At 30.6% G+C, this 12,583-nt stretch overlaps 1 protein-coding gene across 9 annotated transcripts in view; it reads right to left on the bottom strand.

Moving 5' to 3' along the window:
- Positions 1 to 12,583, bottom strand: part of Pcdh11x (protocadherin 11 X-linked) — a 685,340-nt gene that overhangs the window by 499,518 nt on the left and 173,239 nt on the right. The gene's annotated exons all lie outside the window — the stretch shown is intronic.

The raw sequence follows: 12,583 nt of genomic DNA, 5'->3' as shown, positions 1-12,583 counted from the left end.
GAAGGTTGATAAAATATTTATTTTTAAAAATTAAGGTTATATCTAATGTGAGTCATGACAGATTATTCTGGTGCTTTGTTTCAATTCAACATATGGATTATTGATGTGGCAACAATATGCTACAGAGGTGAATATTATTTGTTAATTCAGGTAGAAATGGCCTAAAGGTATTTACATGGGGTAAGCCTAACCTAACTCCATGTTTCTCAGCCACGTCCAAGAATCACCTGCATCTAAAGTTGCCAAGATACCTGTTGACAATGCAGTTTCCTAAACTTTCCTTTGAGACACCTAATTACTATTTCTAGCATCAGGTGACTTTTCTGAACTCTAAACATCTGGGGCCCATTGAACAGGAAATAACATGGCTGGTTATCATATAATTCCAACATAGGCCTCTATGAAATCTAAGTACACACTAGAAAATACATTTCAAATATATTTGAAATCTAAACTTTAGCATTACATGAAAGGGAACATCGTTCCTCTGGTAATGACTGGGAAGAATGGAAGTATCCCAGTGGAAATATTGTGAAACTTAGTTTTGTCTCCTTACTTATGTATCATACTTACTCATAAGCCCTATATCTTTTGAATGGATCATTAAAGGGACAGAACTGGAACAGTTGCTACTTTGTGTAAGTTCTGACTCTGGCATCACACATACATTGCTTTTAACCCTGTAGTAGGTAGAATTATGAGTGATTGAATAATATTAAGAATGGAAAATAAGAACAAAAAAATCAATTTTTCTATATATACAAAATTAATTTATGTATTAATTTATTTACTGTTTTTGTTCTTGGGATTGAACCCAGGGGCACTTAACCACTAAGCCACATCCCCAGCCCATCTTTTTTTAAAATATTTTATTTAGAAACAGGGTCTTGTTAAGTTGCTTAGGGCCTCTCTAAGTTGCTGAGGTTGTCTTTGAACCCACAATCCTCCTGCCTCAGCCTTCCAAGTTATTGGGATTACTGGTGTGTGCCACCGTGCCCAGCTGAAAAGACAATTTTAGCTGAATTAAACCTTCTATAATAATAGATGATTTATTAGTTATGAAATTAAATATAAGGTAGGGAAATTTCTCAAAGGGGCATCATATGAAAAAATATTTTCTGTTTACGAATGGAATAGGTGATTCATTGCATTGTTTTTATTCCTGATTTATCTCCCTATAACTGCAGTTTCACCCAAAGAGATCTGTTTTCCAATAAACTAAATTGAATGATCAATAGGTGAATAGGGCTGGGGTTTTGGCTCAGTGATAAAGTGCTGGCCTAGCATACGTGAGACACTGGGTTTGATCCTCAGCACTACATAAAATAAATAAATAAATAAATTTTTAAAAATAGGTGAATAAATAAGACAATTGTTCTAGTAATATAAATATATAGGTGGGGAACAATGAGGACAAAAACACACCAAAATAATTCTATTATTAAAGATACAGTAAGATATTCATAGTTTTTAGCAGCAGATCAGTGTGTACAATAGGATACATGCAAGTTTTTTTTTATCTTCATTTTCATACATAATTAGTTGATTTAAATTTCTTAAAAATATCAAACATTGCTACCACAAATTTAACTTTCTATCTAAACTTAATCACATGTTTTAATATGGCTTAATTTTAATTCCAGGATATTGGAATATTGAAAAATTGTCATAATTTGTATTCTTTTCCAATGTCCAAAGTCATAGTTTATTGTAAAGATGTCTTATTTACGGAAGCATTATATTCAATTGATATGATAACTAATATCAAATGCTTAAATGTTCTAGGAAATATTTAGATTGTCAATACATCATGGTTATTTCTTCTTTTTGATATGAAAAATATCAGGAATCTGAATTGCAGATATTCTCAACAAATCGTCGAAGATCAAGTGGATTCAAATATTATGACTTTGTCCATTATTCTCCCCATAATGTTACAGCAACAGAGATCAAAGGAATGAGGGGTAGGAATTACCTTCTCCAAGTTTTATTCTAATCCTATGAAAGTCACAGAGGAAAGATTCTTGGGGCCTGTCTTGGTGACTAGATTCAGGATACTCAAATTCAGCTACATATTAGAATGAGTAGAAGGCCATCATTATCTTTTAATTAATTCAGGAAATTCTAATGTGCAAAACTGAGGATCACTGCTCTATCCACAAAGGCCATAGTCACAAGGCAAAATCTCAAGTGTAGACTCTCTCCCCTACAACCCATAAAATTATGTCATTTCTGACAAAATTAATGGTTGTGGAGGACATCATAAGTAAAATAATTTGGGCACAGAAAGAAAAGTACTGCATGATCTCACTCATATGTAAGCTAAAAAATTTTTATCTCACATAGTTGGGAGCAGAATAGTCATTAGGAGACAAAGGAGAGTAGTTGGAAGGAGGGAGAGGAAGAGGTTGGTCTATTGGTACGATATTACAGCTAGATAGGAGGAATAAGCTCTGGTGTTCTAGGGCACGTCAGGATTAATATAATTAAGAAAAATGCATTATATATCTTAAAATAATTAGAAGAGAAAAATTTGAATATATTTATGACAAAAAAATGGTAAAAATTTAAAGTTATGGATATGCTAATTAATTACCATTGTATGCCACTACCAAATGTATACGTGAATCCAAACATCAAGTTGTACTCCATAAATATGAATACATATTTTGCATCAATCAATAGATCTGAAAAGAAATTAAGACATTTTTCCCAACCTAACAGAGGAAGAAACTTAGGATCATAAACTGTTATGGTACGTAAAGATCCAGTCTATTGTTTCTCACTTCTAGTTACACAACTAAATAATCTAGGGAGATTTTTTGTTTTTTTTTTGTTTTTTTGTAATGGGAATTGAACCCAGGGGCACTAAACCACTAAGCCCCGTTCCCAGTTCTTTTTATTCTATTTTTTTTAATTTTGGGGGCAGAGTCTTGTTAAGTTGCTTAGGACCTTGGTAAATTATTGAGACTGGCTTTGAACTCATGATCCTCTTGCCTCAGTCTCCTGAGCTGCTGGGATTACAGGCATGCACCTCTGCCCCTGGCTAGGGAGTTTTTAAAAAAGAATCAGTGCCTAGGTACACCCCCAAATGCACAAATTTGGATATCCAGTTTTGGAGCCTGGATATTAGTATTTTCTAGAATATACTGAGGTAATTCTAACATGCAGCCAATTTTAAGGATCATTATACAAGTTTTTCAATAATTCATAATCAAGGACTTACTATTTCTTCTTGGAAGACAAAGTTGAATTAGCTGGGATGAATAATTGCCTTTTTGCTTAAAATAATAATATGCCTCTAAATAAAAAAAAAAACTTTCATAACATTTTATCATTAAGGATTGCCAATATGGTCCAGTACACTTATTGAATACAGGAAAAATAGGTATACATATATACAAATATACATAACATAGCTATTGTCATTCAGGATATCTTTAATGCATTTGGTGAAAAAGAAAGAATCTATTCCATGGATGTTGAGAAAATCCAAAATTGACTATTTTTCCTTCAGATTAATCTTTTTGAGAAAACTCATACTTATTAATTTTCTTCCATATCTTTTATAATATCATGGATCAACAGTCCTTGATAATAATGGTTTACATAAAACAAATTATTGTGTGATATAGTTCAAGTATATTAAATTCCTTTGTTTATATATTATTTGGAACTTTAACTCAGCCGGTCATAACATACCAATATTTTTCTTCAAATACATAATATACTCATAATATTTCAATTTTAGTAATTATATTTACCAGTAGATATAAGAGCTTTTAAAATAATTTTTATTTTTTAGAATCTTGAAGGAATTCAATGAATACTACAGAGACTTCAACATAAAGCATAGCACTGAAAGATTACAGTTTGGAAGTTGGGATAGGTATGTACTTTCCATGAAATCCTCAGTATTTGTTAGAGAGTATTGGAACTAGAATTCTAGACATTATCTAGAAAATGCAGTTTATATTGTTGAACATATCCAGGTAATAGGATTTCACATTATTACTAAGCCTCTATAGTAGTATTCCTTTAAAGATATTAATGCACAGTTTAATTTAGAACTACTAAGTTTCTTCATTATAATGTAATCACAAATCTATCATTACTGTGTGATTCCATTTATATGAAATTCTATAATAGGAGAAACCAACCTATAGTGGCAAAAAGCAGATCAATAGTTGCCAGATACAGGAAAGAGGAAATACTGACTAAAAAGTGACATGAGAAAATTATTTAGCTTCATGAAAATGTTCCATACCTTGATTTGCAGTGATGGTTGTGTAAGTGTGACATTTATTGAACATGTAGAAAGTGTGAAATCAAAATCAGTCCGTTGTATTGTATAGAGATTGTTTCTGAATAAAATTTAGATTTTTAGGGGGAAAACTGAGTAGATGGTTACAGGTTCTCCAAAAGGTTATAAAAATGACCATAAACTTATAAAGTCATCTAAAACATAGAGATAAACTGTCCCATTTCACACAGTATTCTTATCTTACTTTATGATACACAGAATAGAATAAAATTAGAATTTTTAAATAATTTTTCAGTACGCTTGAATTGGATGTTAATCAGATTATGGATGAAGTTATCTCAAAGTGCCATGTAATTAGCTAATATGTTTTTAGAGGTAAACTTTTTTTTCACACAAGCAATTTTAGTTCCTGTAACAATCTGTAACTATGAATAAAATAGAAGAGCCTAATTGGATCAAGGAAAGAACTTTCATATTCAATTAGTTGTACATATCATACTGCATATGCACAGAGAGCAGATTCATTTAGTTGTAGTTAAAATATATACATTTAATATATAATTCTATATGTAAGATATATATATATATATTTCCAAATGATCAGTAAAATGGACACTTATAAAAAATGAAATAATAAGCAGAAGGACTTAGTTGTAGCTTTCCTTAGTATTTCAGAATGATCGTAAATTTATTTTATTGAAGAAGTCTATATTACATGGTTGTAATTCCAGGACCAAAAATTCTGTTTTGTTCCCCATCATAAAAATCAATGTGTCATGCCTTCTGTGCAGGTATGATATTGATTTTTTTTCCCAAATGTGACAGTCACGTAATTTTTAGATGTTGAAAATAGATAATGAACCAAGATAGGACATTAGTTGCTGGAATTCCTTTGCTTTAGAATTAATTTGATATATAAAAGCCTTATTCACACTACTGAGCCTTCATATCTACACACATATTATAAAGATATATAGGGCTTTATATTTGTTCCTTACCCTTGATTAGGTGAAAATGAGATTCTAAATACTTGAAAGCAATGCTGTACACTGAAAATATCACTAGACTTAAATTTGCATCCTATAAAAATCCAAAAACTTCTTGAAATTCAGTTTTCTCATTTTTCAGTGAAAATTAATAAACTCTGCCTTATCTAACTTACAGAGTTTTTAGGGAAAAAAATGTAATATCAGGAAAATTCTGAAAAAATGAGGTAGTGTCTTTATTATACTTAGTTTTTCTGACCTGAAATATTTATTATGAAGAAGCGTTTATCAAATTCCTACTATGTTTATATACTATTTGGAACTTTAACTCGATCATTTTGCTTTTAAACACAAACTAATGTACCCATGTCATATGGCCAGATGTTTACTAGAGATAAAGAATCAGCATTTTAATAGTTTTTAATTGCTGTATAGAAAACCATATAACAATGTGCTGCTTGCATAAATCAAAAACTATATCAACCTTTTGAATTTTTATTTTTAGGAACACTTAGGAACATAAATTTTCCTCTCCCAAGGGCTCACCACTGTTAATGACCAATGTAAACCATTCATACGAGAGGAATCTATGAACTTTGAACTACAATACAAAATTGCATTACCCACTGTTATGTTTTTGATCTGGAAGTTCCTCCAAAGGATCATGTGCTGAAGGCTTGGTCTCAAATACAGCAATTTTCAGAGATGGCTCTTGGAAAATAATTGAATCAGGAGGGCTCTGATTTTATCAATGGACTAATTCATTGATGGGTTCATAGCTGATTGTATATCGAGAGGAGGCAGAAATTTTTTGAGTTGGGTCTTATTTTGGAGGAAGTAGGTCAATGGGTGGGACATGCCCTGGGAGGATGTTTATTGACCCTGGTCTCCCTCTCTCCACCCTTCTCAGCCACCATGAGTTGAGCCACTCTGTTCCACCATGCCCTCTCTACCATGATGCTATGCCTTGTCATATACCTCAAAGTAATGGAGCCAGTCAACCATACTGTGAGAACGTGAGCCAAAATAAATCTTTACTCCTTTAAATTGATTTGTTCAAGTATTTTGTTCACAGCAACAGAAAGTTGACTAATATACCCACCATAATTTCTGAAAATTACAAAGCACAGAAAAAAATACAGCATTGAAATAAAGATCAGTATTTGAATCTGAATATTTATTAGGTTGTGGGCTTTTTAAATTATAAGCCTGAATTCTGATCAGTAACCATTAACCTAAACACACATGTACTCATGAATTTGAAATATGAAATATAATATTGGTACAATAAGTATAAAATCACTTACTAAGTCCAAAATTTTTTAAAGTTATGTTTTATACACACATGATGATTTGGCTGTAGTCACTATACAAATGCTGTGACTTGTTTTATATAAACTAGAGACAGTTTGAAGATTAAACACATACATACATGAACACATAACTTCATATATATATATATATATATATATAAAAAACTGATTTTATTCATAGCAATTGTAACCTTATAATATCTTAAGATCCTTATAGACAGGTTCATAAAACATACACTGAAAATAGATTCTAGGATCCATATAGTCCCCATCACAAGCCCTTCCCCTTTTAAGTATTAGTTATGCTAAAAGAAACAAAAAGGAAAATATTTTAGCTTATTTTAATGTGTTCATTCATGCAATTATTTTATTTATTATCTGTGAAGCTGTAGCTGAATAAGTGACAATAAATAGAACTTAGAGCAGTGGAATGAGATTTCTAGAGGTTATGCACCAAGACTTGAATATGCAAGATGGACACTGAAATGAGGAGATAAATAGTATAGATAGGAGAAAAATTAGTAGCAGATTAAAAAAAACCTTTAAATTTTTTACATGTGCCTGACAAATCAACTATTATTATGATGATTAAAACAAAGAATTTCAATTCTAATGGCAAAATAACCAGCTTCAGAATTGAATCCACAATAGAATGAAAAAATCATTCACTAAGGAATCAGTATGTACATCAAGTCACTTATCTAAAAGATAAGCAATAAATCTAAATCTTGCTCTCAAGCTATATGAATGATATAATTTTATGAAATTAGCTATGCTATGTAAGTTCAATTTGCACACATGGAAAATAGAACATAAATACAAAATTGAGAATACAATATGCAAAATTTTTCTATGTTCATATTTTAACAACTGAGCCAAGCATCATTAATGCCATTATTTCATTTATTATATTTGTGTTTTGAAACTTTCAGTACCTGTTCAATAATAAAATGAAAGCTTAGTATGAATTGAAAGATCTTGAAATACCTGAAAGATATTAAGAAAACAGTTTCCTATTGTCAAATTAAAACAAACTTCAATATCAGATGCCCAATGCATTCAGATTCATTATCAAGTTTTTGATAGATTGTATGTTGTCTTTAATCACATTGTGTAGAAGACTCCTCTGACAGGATTCTGTGCCACTAAATGGCAATAGACATCAACTACCAACTCTGGCTCCCAATTATCTAGGACAAAATGGAGGCTTGTTATAAAAAACAGGATTTGATCTCCATCTGATTTGAAACAGAGGATTCCTAGATCATCTCTGTAGTTATGGATTTTTAGTTGGTTGCTTTTTATTTCCAAATACCTCATCCTTGAATTTCTTGGGAAATGAAGAAATAACTATATTAAGCATGGGGAAAAGTAGAAATTTTCTTACTGTTGAGGTTTTGAATAATAAGTGTAAAATTTCTCACATGAAATTTCTCATTGCACTGCCACAAAACCCTGAGTAGGGCATTATCATTTTCACTGGCCCTTCAGTAAATAAAGTGACTTCAAAAGTTTACACAATCAGGAAATTACAAGAACATTGATCTTGCCTCTTCCTTGTTAAATTTACATTACGTCATTTCTAGGTCCAAGGAGACATAAGGAGATAAACCTAAGCTGACCTTATAAGTTATAAATGATTTAGCAACTAATGAGGCATTTATATAAGCTCTTGGAACACCTAAAATTATTCTCATAGCAATATTTGTTGTTCAAAAGCTAGACATTTTCAATTAAATGGCTGTATGTGAATTAAAAATCCATGAGCATGGGCCAGGTTCTACTAAGTATCAGTTCTGAGACCTTGGCTAAATTTCTTATTATTTCTGTCTTAATTTCCTCATTTGGAAAAAAATAGATAACAGTACTGAACTCAGCCAATTAGCTAAAATCAAATGGTATAGCAAGCACACACGAAAACCTTTGGCATGATGTTTAAAGATACTGAACCCTCAATTCAATGTTAGTTCCTCCTCTGCCTCTTATCTGAAAACTAATCATCATAAAAGTTCTACTTAACCTAAAAATTCTACTTTGATAATTTTCAGAATACCCCTGATGACTATAATCTTTTTTTCTAATTATAGAAGATATAGATGGCTAATTATGAATTACCATTACAAAGAATATTTAAACAAGGTTAATATAAAGAATGCAAAACCTTAAAAATTTGACTATAAGTCAACTCAAAACTAGTTTTAAAAGTAGTAGGTTGACATACTGGAGTTTATTATCATTCTTCTATCTGTTGAGTGTGTGATTTGAGACCATGTGCTCCATACAGTGCACCTGTGACATGTAGCCATATGCAAATAAATTTAAATTGTCTTCTACTAATGCAATAAAGCACACTCAGGAGATTTGAGAAACACCTGAAATGTAATAAAATAGTTTCTAGTAGTATACTAAATTCAAATGACTACTTAAGTCCATAAATATGTGAATAGTACTATAATTAATGTTTAGTACCCAAGAAAGAAGGACTTTTGTGAATATAAATATATTTAACATTCAATTGACATTTATGAATAAAATTAATTTTTATAGATGTTTTTCACAGTGGGGAAATATTTGTGTCTAATTCCAGCAGTAAAAATCAAGGGTTTTATTTGTAAAATTTGTTTTTCTACTATAATTCAAATAAAAATAAACATTAAACAATAAAATTTTCTTACATCATAAAGTTTTGATAGTGTGTATTTCAGAGAGCCTCAGTAGAGAGAAAAAAACTAGGAATTTTAGGAAAAGTGACATGTTTTCATAGAATGTAAATTGTACACATCATAAAATCCAAATGTATCATAAGCATAGAGAGTATACCTTAAAACTGATAAAATATAATGTTTACTGTGATTTAGAAAGAAGAAAGTAAGCTAAGTAATTTGTAGATAAATCTATACCTACTACATTGATTAAGATCTTGTGGAATATGAGTCTGCAATAGTTTCTACTCTAGAAAGCAGACAGTAAAATACAGAAATAACTTGACAAAGAGAATGAATTGAAAAATTATAACTGGGATAAAATATGATACTGTTTTTAAATAGATTTCCCCCCAAGTTGGTGATATATTTACCATGACTTTTTGTTCCTCTGTGATTTCTAATACATAAAAGGAGAAAATCAATCAGTGCAGACTTGAAAACCACCCTTTTTAAAATATATAGTTTTAATGACTTAGTATTACCCATACTCACCTCATTCCAAAAAACCTCACATAAAAAGACAATTTAAAATTTGAACATTGATAAGAATTATCTTCATTTTCTTTCAAAATGTAATAGTTTTGAAAAATATTGTATGTACTATTGTGTTTTTAATAGCAAGGAATCTAAATTCCAAAGCACAGATCAGACGGTTCTAGCTAAACATGTAGGTTTACCAAAGCAGGAGGAACGGAGGATGGGACATTTATTCTAACTCACCTGTGTTACTAAAAGCATATAAATGATTTAAGAAGTAAATGGGGAAGGAAAATGTATATAGAATTTTACCTCTTTGTTACTCCTCACTGTGCATGAGGCAGCTCTCTTTGAAGTTGGGTGGAAACTAAGGAAAATATATTGAATGATAGTTAAGTTGAAGTGCTCATAACATTGTTTACACTTCCAAAATTATTTGAGTATTTTATTAGTTTTATTGAGTCATAATTCATGTGCCATAAAGTTTACCTTTTAACAAACAAAATCCGTGAGTGTTTTTTAGAGTATTCATTGAGTTATGCAGCCATAAACACTATCAAACAAGTTCTTTTGTGTTATTAGCCTGAATGCCTAGAGTTATTTACCCAGACTTTCTCTAACACTTCAATAGTTTAAATATATTTCTACTTGATAAACTCTTAACCTAATGTCATCTCATTTATTGGGAATATATTGAAATAAATATTATGCAATTTTATTAGTGAAACTCTATTTACCCTGACATGCAGCTAAAGAATGTAGATTTGTATATTTTTTCATTATATTGTTACTAGTATGGCAAAATAAGAATGTAACCTACACATATGAATGTATCTGAATGATTCACGATATTTTGTTTCTAGTCACAAATAATAAACATCTAATTAGCATATTTGTATATTTCTACCAACTTGGAATTTAGAGTATACTTACTGTATTTGGAGTTATTGCTGGATCATTTTTAGTGCCATAGTCATAAAGAAACATTTTCTTTATTGAAATACCTATGCCTTGTAACATTAAAGGTTTAAAGACAATTTTAGTCATTCAATTTCTAGTAGTGAAGAAGGAATGTTATCATTTGTAAAATAACACTGGGTAGTTAGAAATGAGTTATCAGGACAGAAGGATTTATAATGCATTGAAGAAGGAAAGAAGAAGAACTGAAAAAGCTTCTATACTGGTTTAGTGCTTAGAATTGGATGGTTAATAACATTTTTAAATTCTATTTCACATAAAGTATTTGTTCACATACTCTCCTATCCATCCATCTATCCCTGAATTACTCTAATCTTTAACCCATGATCTGGTTCTGTGAAATGTAGAATTATATTTGTTGTGAATTTTTATGAATAAACTTTTGAACACTTATATGATTAAGTAAAAAGCATACCATGTAGCTGGATTGATGAAAAGAGACACAAATGGGGCTCCATGCTATAAATTCTTTTAACAAATGTTTATTCCATTGAAATGTGAATTAGTAGACAGAATCAAATTTGGTGTCACATTGGGAAATCAGAGTAATCTGGATAAGAAATTGTAAGGAAAATATAATCAATTTTTAACATTCAATAGACTTTTAACTTTATTCAATATACTTATTCGCATAACCTGTATGCTCGGTACTATCCTGGGTAGTAGGAATATAAACATGTGTATGCTACAATATATATTTCACATGAGCTGTTTACAATCTACTTTTCTGGTACTTATCTTAAATATGCTATGTGATAAGTTCTATTGTGTCTCCATTTTAAAAGATGAGGAAACTGAGGTACAGAATAATTGTCCAAGGTCATACAAAAAGAAAGTGTCAAGTAGCACAACTTTTAAGTCTAGGGAGTTTAGCCCCCATCCATACACTTAAAAAGTATGCTGTATAATATAGTGCACTCTTAAGTGAATAATAAATAAATGAATAAAATATAAAAATATGCTTCCAATAAACTCTGAATTTCATTCTGGGAGATTATTCCACCATCTTTCATATCATGCATGTTTTAAAAATATTTTTTTTGATGTATGAATGTCAGCTTTACTAATAAGTAAGGGAAATTTAATTTGTTATAATGATAATATTCAAGATTTTACCAGTAACTGAAAGAAAAGAAAATGAATCAATGTGTGTTTCTGGATCATCAAAACATTGATAAGCATGTATCAATAAGAAATATATTTTAAAACCAAATATTTTGCTAAACTTTGATATTAAATCACAATAACAAGCAGGATAAAAATTCTACATAAAAAAGTATACCAATACATTTTTCTGTATACCAATAATGAGTCCACTAAGAAAGAAATCAGGGAAACAATTCATTTACTGGATCTTCAGGAAGAATGAAATACTGAGGGATAAAGTAACCAAGTAGTGAATATTATAGAACACTGAAACGAAAATTGTGGAATATTGAAGCAATAAATTGAAGAAGACACTAGATGATGGAAAGACCTCTCATGTTCATAGATAGGCAGAATTAATATTGTTTAAATGTCCATACTAACCAACATGTGTACAGATTCATTGCAATCCCCCATCAAAATACAAATAATATTCTTCAGAGAACTAGGAAAACAATCCTAAAATTTGTATGGAAGAATAAAAGACCCAGAATAGCCAGAAAAATCTTGACGAAAAAGAGCAATGCTGAGAACATCATAATACTTGATTTCAAATTATATTACTGACCCATAGTAACAAATCACACATGGTATTGACATAAAAACTGACATGTAGACTGATGGAGAATAGAAGACACAGAGATACGCCAACACACCTACAACCGCCTGATTCTTGACATGGGTGCCAAAACCCCACATTGGAGAAATGACAGC

The sequence above is a fragment of the Sciurus carolinensis genome, chromosome X, assembly GCF_902686445.1.
Source record: "Sciurus carolinensis chromosome X, mSciCar1.2, whole genome shotgun sequence".
Taxonomy (NCBI): Eukaryota; Metazoa; Chordata; class Mammalia; order Rodentia; family Sciuridae; genus Sciurus; species Sciurus carolinensis.
This window is presented reverse-complemented; position numbering and strand designations above follow the sequence as displayed.